Source organism: Podarcis tiliguerta (genome assembly GCF_965153285.1).
Source record: "Podarcis tiliguerta genome assembly, chromosome: 8".
In the NCBI taxonomy this organism is placed as follows: Eukaryota; Metazoa; Chordata; class Lepidosauria; order Squamata; family Lacertidae; genus Podarcis; species Podarcis tiliguerta.
In genome coordinates, this window is record NC_139541.1 from 23,443,303 (window position 1) to 23,460,658 (window position 17,356).

The window sequence follows — 17,356 nt, forward strand, 5'->3', positions numbered from 1 at the left end:
CCACTTGCTCTTTTCTGTAAGTGACTTCTCGGGGATAAGGCTTTTCAGAAGTCCAGGGTGGTTTCATAGAATTGTAGAGTCGGGAGGGACCTTCATTGTCATCTAGCCCAACCCTCTGCAATGCAAGAATGTATATGCAGCTGTCTCAAATGGGGATCGAACCTGTAACTTTGGCATTATCAGCACCATGCTCTAACCAACTGAGCTATCCAGGTATCTTGATTTCCTGCAAATATTTTCAGGCTGGGCCCCAGGAATCTCCCTAAGAGAGAGCGGCAGGATGCCCTCACTGATTTGCCCTCACCTTTAATTTTCTTTCATGGGGCAGCCCTCTCTATCTCATCCTCAGAGCCTTCCCTAGCCCCCACAGTTTGCCCTGTTTTATTCCCTTGAAGCCTTTGCCTGGCTGGAATGTGTCCTTGAGCTTACTGCCAGCCTTCTGGACAGACTAACATTTGCATCTGTTGCCCCCATTGTTTGCCTTCTGCCCACCCTCTGTTGGCAGGTAGCCCCCAGATAGTTGCCTTAAAAGTAATGCACCTCTCTGGTTGAGAGGATAAAAAGGTTCCCCAGCCCTGCTCCAAACAGATTGGGAACAAAGTAGCAGGTGATGAAGGGCCGGCCTGTTATGATGGCAATTGTCTGGCGCCAGTTGGTAGCCTTGCAGCCACATTCCGTGTCTTCCCTGCTTTTAATAATTGGGCCAGAGCTGAGGACCACTTAGATATCCTGGCGAACCCATTTGCAAAGCTCTCCCCTTGGGCTTCCCACAAACCTCGCCACATCCCACTGGTCTTGACAGCCTGTCTTCACAAATTAGGGGGAAAGCGGGCGAGAATGCGAATGGCGGGGTGATGAAGGGATGAGTCACCCATCCAATCTGCACATTTAAAATACATGAGGCTCTTTCAGGGCGGGAGTTAGTGACCTGGAAACTGCAGATGGACCATCGAGAGTCAGACGGTGGCGACTGCTGTTTGCACAGCCTGCCCCCCCCCCCAAAGCAGGTGTCGATGCAAGAAGAAAGGGACTCCCAGGGAAATGGATCTCCAGCAAAAAGATCCTGGGCTAGGCAACAATGACAAAAGAGTCCCACCCCACCTTGAAAAAGATTCTCCAATATATTGCTGTATGAACTTCTTTGAGCAAAAATAATCCGCTTTGTCAGAAGTAGCTATGGCAGATTTTTGCAAAGCAGGGGTGGTATTAGTCAGATTTAAAATACTACATTCATTTTAGTGTGGTTTTCCCAAGATTTTCCTTGTGTGGGATTCTTACTTGTCTTAGATTTTTTTTTTAAAAAAAAGGTAATAAGTAAAGTTAAAGGGACCCCTGACCATTAGGTCCAGTCATGGCCGACTCGGGGGTTGTGGCGCTCATCTCACTTTATTGGCCGAGGGAGCCGGCGTACAGCTTCCAGGTCATGTGGCCAGCATGACTAAGCCGCTTCTGGCGAACCAGACCAATGCACGGAAACGCAGTTTACCTTCCCACCGGAGCAGTACCTATTTATCTACTTGCACTTTGATGTGCTTTCGAACTGCTAGGTTGGCAGGAGCTGGGACCGAGCAACAGGAGCTCACATCATCGCAGGGATTCAAACCGCCGACCTTCTGATCGGCAAGTCCTAGGCTCTGTGTTTTAACCCACAGCGCTAAGCGTCAAACTATGTGTTATGCTTAATGCACAACATCCACCTTTTTTATTATTTGCAGTCGTGTCGCGGACCAATTTTTGTGGAGTTTGCAAATGCAAGGAGTGGGAGGGGTATCGCTTCCTATCCATGACCCCCACCTCCTCCCCACAAAATTAAAAAACAATCCCACCCTCCAACATGGCTTAGGCACTGGGTTTAGGACCAAAGTTTCCTTTGATGGCAGTGGGCACTGTGTGTCCCCCCCCAAATCTCAAAGCTGGTGGGGGGGGTGTCCAACAGCTGGAGAAGGAACCCTCCGAATGCACTGCAGTGCTGATAACAACACCTGTGCAGCTGTAAGCAATTAAAAAGTAAAAAAAGAAACATAGTGGCACAATTTGCACCAAGAAATGTTTCCAGAGCACTGGCAATGGTGCCATGCAAGACGAGACACCTTTGCAATGTATGGATATTGCCAGGGTCCGTTGGGCTGCTTCAGGTAGCTTGGTGGGTCTTATCTGCCCCACAGACCACAGGTTTGCCTCCCCTTGTGTGTCACATAGCTTGACCCTTTAAAATCTAGGGTCCTTCCGCATCAACACAGAGTTTGCAACGCTTTCCCTCCTTCCAGAAAGACTGAACCCTCCTCCTGTGCTTTTGGCGCAACTGCCTCTGCACTGACACAGCCCTTCTGCTTGGATGTTCTGGTTTTTATGTGCCTCCAGTGTTTTGCAAAGGTCAAGATGTAACAAACGACCTGCAGGCAGCAAGGCTTGAGCTTGTGAGAACAACATCCCAGCCCACTCTCAGCATGTGATATTGCATCCTCCTGGTGCTTGGAACATCTCCTTGTTCATGTATCCGCTACCAGGTTTTTCTCAGTGATGCTTCCTTACCTAAAAGATTAAACAAAGTCACATGGGGTGAGAGAGAGAGAGGGAGAGAGAGAGAGAGAGCGCAGTTCTAACAAGGACTATTAGCTATGCTATCTGAATGGAACCTAGAAACTTAGGATGCTGCTGTTATCTCAACTTAAATCGGTGGTCCATCTCAGCATCATCTAAGCAGATTTTAGGCTTGGAGGATCTACATAGGAAGCTGCTTTATATGGAACCACACCATTGGCCCATATTGTATTGATCAACAGGGCAGCATTTTTGATTGAGTACGTATGGCTGCGTATCAATGCTGGTTATGATCTATAAAGCCCTAAATGGCCTTGGCCCAGTATACCTGAAAGAGCGTCTCCACCCCCATCGTTCAGCCTGGACACAAAATGAATCTTGATAAAGAAACAAGCACAATTTAGGTTTGGTGGGGAGTTTTTTTTTTGTCATGCTATATCACTGCAAATCTGCATGTCAGCATTGTTGAGAGAGGATAAAAGGATGGATCTGAGAGCCCCAGCAGACAAGCACACACGCTCCAGTTCTGGAACTAATTTTAGACATCCTCCAAGTCCGGCTGGAATTCCGGAAGAGTGGAGCAATTTAGAGGAACATCAAAAGGAACTACGGAGGGAAAATCCTCCCATCCCTGACCTTTCCGTGGTTGATATTTCCCTCTTCCTTTCTTTCCTCTCTTTGCCACTTGAAATTGTGGCTCCTTTCTGCGCTCTCTCCTGTGTCCACCGCTAAACATCAAAGACAGTAGGCACTTTAATTTTGCATATCTGCTTCACCCATCAGTGCTTCTGTCTTGACATCGTCATCTGCCATTTCTTAACAGCTGTTGCCGTCCCCTTTTTGCTGACCTTCTTTCCTTTGAAGCTTTGGTTATTTTCTTTCCACTTTTCCTTTCTTTCATTCCTTGTGTGTTGTTTGATTTAAGATGGTTAGACTTCTGGTTAAGAAACAAAGCATTTTATTTTATTTTTCCCCACAAAGGTAGGGCACTTCTAGCAGGTGATTTCCTAGACCAGATAGATGGGAGGTGGGCTGCTTTTGTTGAGGTTACACTCCCCCCTAAAGGAGCAGGAACATCTGGATCGATCGCGGTTGCTCAGTGGACTCAGTGATGCAGAGTACCATCCATCAGTTTTGGCTAGTGGCCCAGCTATGCCCCTATCTGGACAGCGATAGCTTAGATTCTGTCATCTGCTAGCCGTGATGGCTGGGTCAGAGCCAGTATTTCTCCCAGTACAGTGGTACCTTGGTTCAGAAACACCTTGGTTCTCAAACACCGAAAACCTGGAAGTAAGTGTTCCGGTTTTCGAATGTTTTTCAGAAGCCAAACGTCCGATGTGGCTGTTGGCTATTGTTTCCGGGGCACCTGCACCAATCAGAAGCTGCGCCTTGGTTTTTGAACATTTCGGAAGTCAAACGGACTACTAATGAATTAAGTTTGGCGCTTTTGTTTTTGCTATTTTTTTGTGTTTCTAGGGCTTTTTTGGTTAATTTGTTTTTGTGACTGTGTGGAACCCAGTTCAGCTATTGATTGATTGATTGATTGTGTGACTGCAGAAATCTATAAAAGCCCTCCCATCCAAACAATGACTATCATCAGTGCAGTTAAGAAAAATAATTAATTGTAATTGTTATCATCTACAATACTGTCTTTATTTACTTTATAGTACAGTACATTGATTATTGCTTTCTTTTTATGGATCAATGGTCTTGTTAGTAAAATTCATGTTAAATTGCTGTTTTAGGGGTTGTTTTGCATTACTTTCATTGGGAAAGCATGCCTTGGTTTTGGAATGCTTTGGTTTTGGAATGGAGTTCTGGAATGGATTAAGTCTGAGAACCAAGGTACCACTGTACTAGCTTCTAGGAATCATGAATAGAGAGTTGCTGATGTTGTTCTCAGGTCCAGCTTGTTTTAGGGTTTCTCTTTAGGGCATCTGCTTGGCCCCTGTGAGAAACAGGATGCTGAACTTGACAGAATTTAAGAGGGATGTGTGTGTGTGTTTGTTTGTTTGTCTGTCTGTTTGTCTGTTTGTTTTTACAACAATTTATTGATTTTCCAAAAATAAAATAATAAAAAAAGAATGACAACAATATATAACATGAATACACACACACACACATCATAAGTAAATTTTAAAGACATCATTATGCTTGGCTTCACTCCACTCCCCCTCTTGGTTTCATCGTTTAATACTTGTTCATGCATGTCCATAAAACCTTATATTCTTAATAATCTGATTTTAAACCCTTTTCATCTTAATACAAGTGACTTTTAAAAGTTATACCAGTGTATAAATCTGCACACAAAGCTTACAGAATATGCAATAAATGTTTACCGCTTTAAAAAAAATATTCAGAGTCCTTTCTTTCTTGGGTTTCAAGTTATCTAATCTGTCCCGCATAGTTCAAAAGTTTATTTTGCCAGTCTTCTTCTTCTTTGACAGAGGCTTCTTCCTTCTGAAGGAGCTACCTGGTCTAGGCCTGGCATCTACTCTCAAGTACAGGATCAAAGTCTTTAGCTCTGTATGTCCATCAAATCCTGTACATAATTTAAGAGGGATGTTAAGGAGGTGAGTTGGGTAAGTCGACTGTACAGAATATAAAACTTCTCAAGAGGTACCATATTTTTCGCCCTATAGGACGCACTTTTTCCCCTCCAAAAATGAAGGGGAAATGTGTGTGCGTCCTATGGGGCAAATGCAGGCTTCGTGCACCTCTCCGCAAGCAGCGGGAGCCCAGCGCTGGGCTCCCGCTGCTTGCAGAGAGTTGCCTGCATGCTGAAGCCTGCGCGCGCTGAGCTCAGCGCGTCCAGGCTTCGCGGACCTCTCAGCAAGCAGTGGGAGCCAGCGCTGGGCTCCCACGGCTTGCAGAGAGCTGCCTGTTTGGGGGCTGGGGTCGGGGGAAGCTCGGGCTTCCCCCGCCCCAGCCCTGCGCCTGGGGGGAAAATAATTTTTTCCACTTTATTCCCCCCCCAAAAAAACTAGGTGCGCCTTATGGGACGGTGCGTCCTATAGGGCGAAAAATACGGTACTTGCAGGGAGTGTCAAAATTATAAAGCACCCACATCTGGCCATGTTACCCTACTCCCCTCTTTATTGATGGAGGCTGTTACAGATGTGCTGTTCCATCCCTACTCCTTCCTAAACATAAAAACACCTTGTTTAATTTAACAGCTTGAAATGCCTCAGGCCCTCAAAAGGATCCAAGTGTACATTATCCACATTTTCTCTATTCACTCTACACTCTCCCCGCCCCCATTTGGTCTTTGCACCTAAATAGGTATTTCAACCCAAGCGATCTTAGCCTTTGTCTCACAGTGTTTCTCGAACGTAGGTGTCCAGCTGTTGTTGGACTACAACTCCCATCATCCCTAGCTAGCAGGACCATTGGTCAGGGATGATGGGAGTTGTAGTCCAACAACAGCTGGAGGCCGAAGTTCGAGGAACACTGGTCTAACCATTGCACCGCACTATTTATTATTTTTAAAATCTCTGCTATCGCAGTGCTGCATAGGCCCACTGTTAGACCTACCCACCTCCTTCGCTTTTGCATATCTCAGTTTGTTATGCCTTTATATTCATGGTTTCCCGAGTTTCAACACGGTTGCGAAATACGTATACTTGTGTTATTCATCTGACAAATTTCTAGAGGGTATGTATCTCTTAATTAGCATTTCCTGTTCTTGCCCTCCTTTTGTTCTGACTGATCAGACTCAGTCTGGTAACTGTCAGCTCGGATATATAGCAAGATGGATTAATATTTTTGCTCTGTGTCTCGGTGTGCCCAGAAGAAAGCATAGGTGGGAAACGTGGAATGCTTTGAACAGTTGTCCAAGCCTCAGCTGGCATTTGTACTGGCCCTTGTTTTTCATCCTCCTGTGCAGCTAAGGCATCTTGATAGTTTTCTATCCTCTCATCTCGAGCAACACAAGGTTTGAGTCTTTCTTGGATCATTTTTGGCAGTTCTTCCTCCAACTAGCTGTAACTGCAAGCTGTAACATATATATCATTATATGTCGTACATATTTTTCTACGTATTTATTCTTTCATATGTGCGTGTTGAGCACAATACAGTGCTACCTCAGGTTACATATGCTTCAGGTTACATACACTTCAGGTTACAGACTCCGCTAACCCAGAAATAGTGCTTCAGGTTAAGAACTTTGCTTCAGGATGAGAACAGAAATTGTGCTCTGGCAGCGGCAGCGGCAGCAGCAGCAGGAGGCCCCATTATCTAAAGTGGTGCTTCAGGTTAAGAACAGTTTCAGGTTAAGAACGGACCTCCGGAACGAATTAAGTACTTAACCTGAGGTACCACTGTATAGTAATTTTTTATCTTTTGGCTCTTGTTGTCTGTTTGCTGTCATGCTTGACACTGATTCCACTAGATCCTATCCCCACCACCCCACCCCGACAATCTCTGTCCTTGTTTGTGCTCACCTCTGTTATGTCCAGGGTCATTCTCGAATCTTTGCTTGCAAACCTGTTAAAGGCAGCCAGCAATCTTCGCCCATTTTCTGAGCAGGTGGCAAGCTGGTTGCTTTGCATGCAAATAGGTCTGTGGTGAGTGTGAGGGTTGTTGCGCTGGCTGCTGATGTCACAGTGGTGCACAGAGGCAATTTACTCTATTCCATTTTCTCAATACTCCTCTCCTTGTTTTCCATGCTGGGCATTCCAGTCTTTCTGAATTCTCCCTGAGCTGCGATAATTTCCAAAATTAAACCTGGAAGTGGAGCATGTGTGCTTTGCCACAGTGCCAGTTCACTCAATTCATTTCCTACTTTGACTTCCTCTCATCTTACGCATATGTTTTGATAAAACTCTGCCAAAAAAGGGCATTACAGTCGTACCTCAGAAGTAGAATGGAATCCATTCTGGAAGTCCATTTGACTTCCAAAAATAGATCGCAAACCGGAACACTCACTTCGTGGTTTGCGGGGTTCGGGAGCCAAAACGTTCGAGAACTAAACTGTTTGAAAACCAAGGTATGACTGTGATCTGATTGTGGGATGCAATTGCCTCAAGATGCTGTTTGTGCCGGGTTTTTATTAAAAAACCCGTTTTATTTCTTAAGGTTTCTATCCAGCTTTTTGTACAAATACTGTCTCCCAAAGTGATGCACATCTTGTAATGACAATAACAACGGGAAAGCTTTGTCTTCAAGTTTCGGGGAAACTGCAGAGCAGATTTGGGTGGGCACAGCAATAGAATCATAAAATAGAATTTTAGAGCTGGAAGGGACCCCAAGAGTCATCTAACCCAGCCCTCTGCAATGCAGGGATCTTTTGCCCAACTTGGTGCTTGAAGCGTTGACCCTGAGATTAAGAGTCTCGTGCTCTACCAACTGAGCTATCCCAGCTGTCACTGACTGGGAGCAGTCCTGTGGCATGAGTAGAAGCTATTCCATTCTAAGCGCTGGCTGGTCCCATTGGGACGGATAGGGCAGAAGGCAGGGAGACCAGCAGTAGGTGGCGCCAGAGCCAACAGCAGGCAGAAACAGGTGGATTTAGTTCTGTTGCTGCCCTTGCTGCAAATTCTACAAGGCCAGCACTAAGGGACCAAAAAGGAGAAAACTGGCAAATAGTGCTACCTCCTCCTGAATTGTTCTTATGCAAGAAGGCAGGCGGATGGGGGCTGGTGCCCCATTTGCTCTAATGGACAAGAAGTTATAGTGCAAGCGGATTGCAGGTGGCGCTGTGGTCTAAACCACTGAGCCTCTTGGGCTTGCCAATCAGAAGGTCCACAGTTTGAATCCCTGTGACAGGTTGAGCTCCAGTTGCTCTATCCTAGCTCCTGCCAACCTTGCAGTTCAAAAGCACACCAGTGCAAGTAGATAAATAGGTACCGCTGTGGCAGGAAGGTAAACAGCATTTCTGTGGGCTCTGGTTTCTGTCACGATGTCCCATTGCACCAGAAGCGGTTTAGTCATGCTGGCCACATAACCCGGAAAGCTGTCTGTGGACAAACGCCGGCTCCCTTGGCCTGAAAGCGAGATGAGTGCCACAACCCCATAGTCACTGTGACTGGACTTAACCGTCCAGGGGTCCTTTACCTTACTTTTTTTACCTTTATAGTGCAAGCATCTGTGGGGTATCAGGTTGGAGAAGGCTGTGTTACAGGTTCCCTCACACGATTATATTGCCTTAGCCTTCCTGTCAGATGGGCACTTCTCATATCTGGACCTGCAAAAAAGGAATAAGGGCGTAAGATCAGACCACGGAGAACCATGTAGGGTGCAATCCCATTTTATTATTGTCATTTATTTATTTAATTTGCATACCACCCTTCATCTGTAGATCTCGGGGAGGTTTGCAACACGCTTTCCCTCGTTAGCCGACCAGACACTTCCCTCCGAGCAGAGTGCGGAGGCAAGAGCCCCTGCTGAGTTCTGAGAGCCATCACAGGTGATTTGCTCCAGAGAACCGTGACCCAAGGGTCATCCAGTCCAACCCAAACCCGCCCCCTGCAATGCAGGAATCATAACTTGAAGAATCCCTGACAGATGATCCTCCAGCCTCCCCAAGGAAGGAGAATTCACCACCTGCAGAAGGATCAGAATACAGTGGTACCTCAGGTTAAGAACTCAATTTGTTCTGGAGGTCCGTTCTTAACCTGGAACTGTGCTTAACCTGAGGTACCACTTTAGCTAATGGGGCCTGCTGCTGCTGCACCACCGCTGCACGATTTCTGTTTTCATCCTGAAGCAAAGTTCTTAACCTGAGGTACTATTTCTGGGTTAGCGGAGTCTGTAACCTGAAGCATCTGTAACCCGATGTACCATTGTATTGGATGCGGTTAGGCAGTAGTTTGCCATAGGTAGGGGTTTGATGGAAGATGGTGAGCACAGTGGTGGTGATGGGGTGTTCCTTCCCCACCCCCACTCCCCTTGCTTCTGTCTCGGCCCCCCTCCCTCACATTACCCTCATCTAGGAGGAGAAGCAAGCTGTTTTCCATGAGATGCCATGAGCTGCCGAAGATGTTTTTCCAGAAACAATACCTTCTTTCTCCTCCCCCTTGCCCCCTCCCCTTTACTATGTCTGCTGTTTTAACCTCATGGGGGTTTCCTAATGAGCTGTTATTTTCAACCCCCCCCCCCCCTTCCATGGAAAGAGTAGATAATAACCAGTTTGCAGTTGCTTGTCATTACTCCGGTCTTGACATTCTGCATTCCACTGAGCTGACATTCTAGTTAAAGCTGAATCCTGGCTTTTGTTGTGTTGGCTCCCCAACCCCCCTCCCACATTTCCCCTCTTTTCAACCCCCGCCCCCATATCTTTGACATGTTGCTGTAGGCCAAATTAATTTCTTAACGTTTTCCCTGGCAGTCCTGTTGAGTGAATTGGCCCCGAGAGAAGCTTGTCTTTAGCATCGGTAAACAGTTCGAGGCTGCTTGAACACACATATGGAAGGGACTAAAGGACGAGGAAGGAAAATTGGAGAGGGGGCATTGAAAAAGTAGTTAAGGGTTAGTTATCTCCATTTTAGGGACGCGGGTGGCGCCGTGGGTTAAACCACAGAGCCTAGGACTTGCCGATCAGAAGGTCGGGGGTTCGAATCCCCGCGGCGGGGTGAGCTCCCGTTGCTCTGTCCCTGCTCCTGCCAACCTAGCAGTTTGAAAGCACATCAAAGTGCAAGTAGATAAATAGGTACCACTCTGGTGGGAAGGTAAACAGCGTTTCCATGTGCTTCTCTGGTTTGCCAGAAGCGGTTTAGTCATGCTGGCCACAAGACCTGGAAGCTGTATGCCGGCTCCCTCAGCCAATAAAGCGAGATGAGCGCCGCAACCCCAGAATCAGCCATGACTGGACCTAATGGTCAGGGGTAAAGCCTTTATCTTTTATCTCCGTTTTTGTGGGGTGAGCGTTCATCCCTTACCCACGTTTAGGTCTAATTCTCTTATCCGCCCAGGACCCCTTTATTAAAACTCAAGCCCCAGGACTTCTTAGAAAAGTGAAGCCTTGTAGGTGAGGCATTGTGGTCAACACAATCATAGAATTCTAGAGTTGGAAGGGGGCACCAGAGGTCATCTAGCCCAACCCCCCTGCAATGCAGGAACCACAGCTACAGCTCCCATCACAGATGGCCATCCAACCTCTGCGTAAAAACCTCCAATGAAGGAGAGTCCAAGAGAGGCCGTTCCGTTGTTGAGCAACTCTTACAATCAGAAACTTTTTCCTGATGTTAACTTACAATCTCTTTTCTTGCCATTTGAAGCAAGAACTGGATTTCAAATTTTGGAGCAGAGAGCGATTGGCTGAAAATAGATGTTAGGGCAGAACATGGGGAGCTGCCTTATCCAAGTTTAGACTATTGGTCTATCTGGCTCAGTAGTGTCTGCTGTGACTGATAGCAGCTCTCCAGGGTTTCAGACAGAGAGCCCTTCGATCCCAGTCCTCTCATGGGATGAGCCAGCATCCCACCTGAACCTCACCTGGCCTCCCCTGGTCTTACGCTCTAATGGAAGCCATTCCTTGCTGCACACCAGAGCGCAACAATCAAATGCCCATGCCACCTGTTTCAGGGAGTCGCTGGATGCCCTCTGGTGGCCCCCAGGCTCCACTCCGGCTGGGATGGGAGCTCATTCCACCATCTGCCATCTCCCTCCCCCTCTGTTGGCCATCAGCCTCTGCAGGAGGGAGTGTTTGGGCTGCTTCTCCTTGTTCCTGTTACCAAAGGCTGTTAAATACTGAAATGCCATTGCACTTTATCAAATGGTACTGAATATAAATAATAATTTCAGATAGTTCATTTAACCTGAAATAAACAAAAAAATGATGTTTGTGTTTGAAATCCAATGATACTCCATTTATCATTGGATTTCAAACACAAACATCATTTTTTTTGTTTACTTCAGGGGTGCATACCCTACTGTTTGGTTAAGGTCATTAGCAGCAGAAATAATAATAATAATAATAATAATAATAATAATAATTTGTTTGTTTATACATACCCCACCCATCTGGTTGTGTTTCCCCAGCCACTCTGGGCAGCTCTCAACAGAATATTAAAAACATGATAAAACATCAAATATTAAAAACTTCCCTAAACAGGGCTGCCTTCAGGTTTCTTCTAAAAGTCAGATAGTTGTTTATTTCCTTGACATTTGAAGGGAGGGCGTTCCACAGGGCGGGCGCCACTACTGAGAAGGCCCTCTGCCTGGTTCCCTGTAACCTTGCTTCTCGCAGTGAGGGAACTGCCAGAAGGCCCTCGGCGCTGGACCTCAGTGTCTGGGCTGAACGATGGGGGTGGAGACGCTCCTTCAGGTATACTGGACCGAGGCCGTTTAGGGCTTTAAAGGTCAGCACCAACACTTTCAGTTGTGCTCAGAAATGTACTGGGAGCCAATGTCGGTCTTGCAGGACCAGTGTTATGTGGTCTCAGTGGCCACTTCCATGTTCTAATGAGCTGTAACAAAGCGAGTTGAAATATTAATAATAACAGCAGAAAATCCAGAAGTTTTTCTAGCATTGAAATGCTCAAACGTTGGCAATATTTATTTAAGTGACTGAAAGCAGCCTCCTACTTACGGTAGAGGAATTCAGAACAGTGTCTCGGAGATCAGCCTTGGTGGTCAAACTTGCTCAAAGATGAGAAAGGAAGAACTTAAGGTATTTGTGGTGGCCTCTAAGTGTTGTTGGACCACAGTTACCATCACCTCTGACAACTGACTACTCTGGCTGATGGTGATGTGAGCTGGCCTCCCAAGATCCTCTGAAAGGTACCACTCTGGCTACCTGGTTCAGAGAATACCCAATAAATATTCAACATCAAAAATTTTAGGGAGACAAATTTTTGGGTGAGTTTATTCATTTCATTTCTGTTCGCTGCTGCCGAACTCCACCTAAATGATGATAACATTATTACCATGGAGTATATTTTACCCTATCCTCCTTCGAATTATTTTTGGTTGTTATTGGAGATAGACAGACAGATAGATCCACCAGAGAGCCTTGATGCTGTAGTTTGCAAATGGTGAAACCAAGCTGTCTTTATGATAATGTGTCTCTCTCATCGATTTATATCTCATTAGAAAAAAAATTTATGCCCTACAATAAAAGTTGATAGTCAGAAAACAGTGGAACTTTATAACCTGTTAAATTAAGCTAGCCTTTGTAATGTAATGTAAGGAGGAGGGAATTTGCCTCAGGAGCTCTTGCATTCAGCCTTTAAAATGATGCAGAAAGGATCTGTCTGGTGCGTTCTCTTTTTCACCCTTATGATTTTTGTAGCCTGGATTGCATATACGTTCCCCTAGACTGAATGCTGAAGGTGTGAAAGGAAGGGGTTGCCACATTCCTGGGTGGGGAGTACATGGCAGTTGGGGGGGGGACACAGAGGCAAAAGTGTGCACAGCAAGACATGCTTTGAGTCTTAGCTTTGTACACCAGGACAGTTTCTATTTACATTCACACATCCTCCGCCGAGGCAAGCAAGAGGTATTATCAGAGTTCAAGGATGCATTCCAGCTAGGCCAGTGTTTCCCAAAGTGGGAAATACCTACCTCTGGGGGTGGGGGTGCTGGAATGATCTGGGGGAGCAGTGGTAGTCTTGGGTGCAATTTGGGGGTGTTGAATGAAAACAAGGGGTGGTGGAAACAAAAAGAAAGGAGAGAAGGGAAGAAAAAAAATTGAAACACCGTACATGTTTCATCTGTTGTGTAATGACACTTGCCACCAGGTCAGGCACCATTGTAGGATGGCAACAACGCATTCCCTGGAACTAGCGGTTGGGCTGGAGGCGAGGGGTTTTACAGAGCTTGGGTGAAGTAAAAAAAAAGAAACCCAACTGCAAATAGCTAATTGCAGTGATTTAAGAATGCTGGAATGGAAGTGAGAGCTGGATGGAAGTGAGAGGGGGACCATAAAGAAGACTGATCGCCGAAGAATTGATGCTTTTGAATTATGGTGCTGGAGGAGACTCTTGAGAGTCCCATGGACTGCAAGAAGATCAAACCTCTCCATTCTTAAGGAAATCAGCCCTGAGTGCTCACTGGAAGGACAGATCGTGAAGCTGAGGCTCCAATACTTTGGCCACCTCATGAGAAAAGAAGACTCCCTGGAAAAGACCCTGATGTTGGGAAAGATGGAGGGCACAAGGAGAAGGGGACGACAGAGGACGAGATGGTTGGACAGTGTTCTCGAAGCTACCAGCATGAGTTTGACCAAACTGTGGGAGGCAGTGGAAGACAGGAGTGCCTTGCGTGCTCTGGTCCATGGGGTCACGAAGAGGCAGACACGACTGAACGACTAAACAACAACAAAAGAATGCTGCTGACGAAAAGAGAGCCGAAAAGAGACGAAAACATTGATAGCAGCACACCAAGTTCATCCTTCTCATTAGGATTATTTTAAATGCTGTTCAAATTTTTATTTTAATACAGTCATACCTTAGTTCTCGAACGCCTTGGTAGTCATATGTTTTGCCTCCCAAACGCCAAAAACCCAGAAGTAAGTGTTCCGGTTTTTGAACGTTCTTTGGAACCCAAACGTCCAATTGATGGCTTCCGATTGAGTGCAGGAAGCTCCTGCAGCCAATCAGAAGCTGCACCTTGGTTTTTGAACGTTTTCGGAAGTCAAATGGACTTCCGGTTAGGATGATGTTCGAGAACCAAGGTACAACTGTATTATCCTTCATTATCTTAATTTTCTGTGTGTAATGCGAATGTTGCTATGGTTGATTAAAAAAAAAAATTTATAATTTCAAGATGTCTTATTTACAACAGCTTTCTTTACTATGTTGTAGGACGTAGGGAGAAATATAGATATACGTAAAAGAACACAAATTTGTCATTGCATCTTTGCTTAAAGAGGGCAGATTTCCAGGGGGGCACAAAGTAATTATTATTATATTATTTTTAAAGGGGGTGGTAGGCCAAATAAGTTTGGGAACCTCTGAGCTAGGGAGAAACAAACAAGGGGGGAGGTGCCAAGCAGGGCCAGTGTGGGTGTGGCCAGGGCAAAGGGGCGTGGCCTGAGGAAAACCCCAATAACCTGATGAAGAGGCTTGAGGTGGACCTGAGGTTCTCTACCCTGCCAGTTTGTCATTACACCACTTAAAACCCAGTTAAAGTTACAGAAAGGACAAGTCAAAACAAAGCAAATGTCCATTACAGCCTTTGATTTATTGCTCCTGAAAGAATATATAATCTCTCTCCCTCTCCAGATGGATGGTTTTACCACTTGGTATTAACAAGAGAGACAGTAAAAAAAAAATGGTGTTTGTCAGATTTCTTCTGTTTTGATAACCTTTGCAATTTGAAGGATGTTTCGTCTCCCATGTTTACTTACCCGAAAATGCCTTCTCGGATTATGGAACTATGCGCAATTGCCTGAAGTCACAGGGCTTCTCGGCAGGAACAGTTTTGCTAGGTAGCACAAGCACAGCTCTTGCGGAAGCTTTTTAGCATTCCCAGTTTAAACACCAAGAAAGGGAGACGGCTGAGAAAATGAAAAGTAAATGTTAACTCAGTCTGGCCCATATTTCCTGAGGAAAAGTGTTGGGACTCAGGAATCGAATGGGTTTCTCCAGATTCAGAAACCTGGAGGCTTTCTTAGACCCAGAGCATTTGGTCCAGTATAGGTTGGAAAGGATGGAAAACAAGTCCAGTAGGGAATGAGTTAAAGAGCATTTTTAGTCTGGAGAAGGTTTTAAAAAGAGGGGGCATTTATTTATTACAACAATTTATGTACTGCTTAACCCATACCCTCCAACATTCCTTCAATGAAAATAGGGACATCCTATTTCATCATCCTCACATTATTATTATTATTATTATTATTATTATTATTATTATTATTATCCCACCCATCTGACTGGGTTGCCCCAACCACTCTGGGCAACTTTCAACATATATAAAAACATAATAAAACAACAAACTTTTAAAAAACTATAGGGATACAGGGCTGCCTTCAGATGTCTTCTAAAGGTTGTATAGTTACTCATCTGCTTGACTCTGGAGTCACATAACTCCACACCTTCCAACATTTCTGTGATGAAAATAGGGACATCCTAAGGAAAAGTGGGACATTCTGGGATTATATCAGAAACCGGGACAGCTCCTATAAATCCGGGACCGTCCCTGGACAATAGGAACACTTGGAGGGTCTGTTAACCCCATAGTTTATAAGGGATGTGTAGTGCAGTTAAGAAAGAGGTACAAAGATAACTCTGACACCCAAAAAGCTTGCTTAAAATGCCAGTTGAAAATAATTGTTGGTAATTTTGCTGGTAGTAGTAAAGATAAAGGGACCCCTGACCATTAGGTCCAGTCGTGGCCGACTCTGGGGTTGCAGCGCTCATCTTGCTTTATTAGCCAAGGGAGCCGGCATACAGCTTCCAGGTCATGTGGCCACCATGACGAAGCCACTTCTGACAAACCAGAGCAGCACACGGAAACGCCGTTTACCTTCCCGCCGGAGCGGTACCTATTTATCTACTTGCACTTTGACGTGCTTTCGAACTGCTAGGTTGGCAGGAGCAGGGACCGAGCAACGGGAGCTCACCCCGTCGCGAGGATTCAAACCACCGACCTTCTGATCAGCAAGTCCTAGGCTCTGTGGTTTAGCCCACAGTGCCACCCGCGTGGTGGTAGTAGTAGTAGTAGTCATTTACCATAGCTAACACAAGAGAATTTCTTCCAGTTCCACGTTTCCTTGCATATATACACAGATTGCATGCCGTGGTTTATTTGCAACAAGTGGTGTAGAGATGATAATGCAGAGGAACATTATTATTATTATTTTATACCATTCCCTTTTGGGTGGAGGAGCCCAAGAGATGCTAGAAGACTGCTTCTCTGTTCAAACCGGTTTTTGCTTCAGGTTGCGAACGCACGATTCGTCAAGGTCGCTTGCTTTGGAAACGGGAAGTTTCTCTCAGAGTTGCATGAACGAGCACGTTCCTTCGGCTTCTGGGGAGTTTGAGCTGCTGATCTGCCATGATTGTGAGTTTATGAGAATAAAGGAAGCTGATTGTAATCACATCAGCTCTTGTACGGTGGAGGAAGAGGGTGTCCGGTCCGTGTAGCGGCGCAGCAGGCTGATTGCCAAGGAGAAATGAGCGGAGGAGGGATACGGTGGATCACAGCGTGGCAGTTTACCAAACGTCACGCGTAATTGCAGAGTGTAAGAGAACTAGGTTTGACATGATTGCCTTGTGTTTATTTTGGGGTTATTGTCTTTTTCCCCCCTTGACTGTTTCAGACATTTATAAGCAAGTGCAGCTAATTTCTAACTGCAGCGAGTGTAATAATAGGATCGTTCAGCATCATGGAGGGAACCTCTATAGAGGCTTGGTAGCCATGATCCCCAAGTGGAATTCCCATGTCCAGAAACAGGTATACTCCTGAATATCAGATGCCAGGAGCCAGCCACAAAAGAGGGCGATGGTTTAAGACACCTTGCTCCCTGGGACATCCCGGAAGCATCTTGCTGGCTGCCATTGGAATAAGATGCTGAACTAAATGGAGTGTTTGGACCTCGTCCAGCAGGGCTCAGAGATTTTGTTCGGTCCACTTACATTTTAAAATGATGTTACTAATATTATGTTGTATTATTTGTGCAATCTGTAGCCAAAATCATTATGTATCGGGGAAAGGAATCAAAGAGAAGAGGTGAGAGCATGTGCATCAGGGAAAGAGACAACAAAATAAATCCTACAGTACCGTGAATAAATTAAAAGGGGAAATGCCACAATTAACATTATCATTCCAGAGATTTGAAAACAAGGCGCACCTCTCAAAAAAATTGTTTTCTTGATTATTATGTATTGCATTTCTCTTATACAGTGGTACCTCTGGATGTATGTAAGTTTTA

The 17,356-nt window shown here is 45.5% G+C and overlaps 1 protein-coding gene and 1 long non-coding RNA gene across 2 annotated transcripts in view; one reads left to right on the forward strand and one right to left on the reverse strand.

Moving 5' to 3' along the window:
- LOC310682889 (kazrin-like) overlaps positions 1–17,356 on the forward strand; it is a 215,738-nt gene that overhangs the window by 60,488 nt on the left and 137,894 nt on the right. The gene's annotated exons all lie outside the window — the stretch shown is intronic.
- LOC310682977 lies at positions 4,946–7,683 on the reverse strand. Its single transcript, XR_014514230.1, has 3 exons — positions 6,984–7,683; positions 6,403–6,535; positions 4,946–5,083 (listed from the first exon to the last, which is right to left on the reverse strand). It is a non-coding gene; the product is annotated as an uncharacterized lncRNA (long non-coding RNA).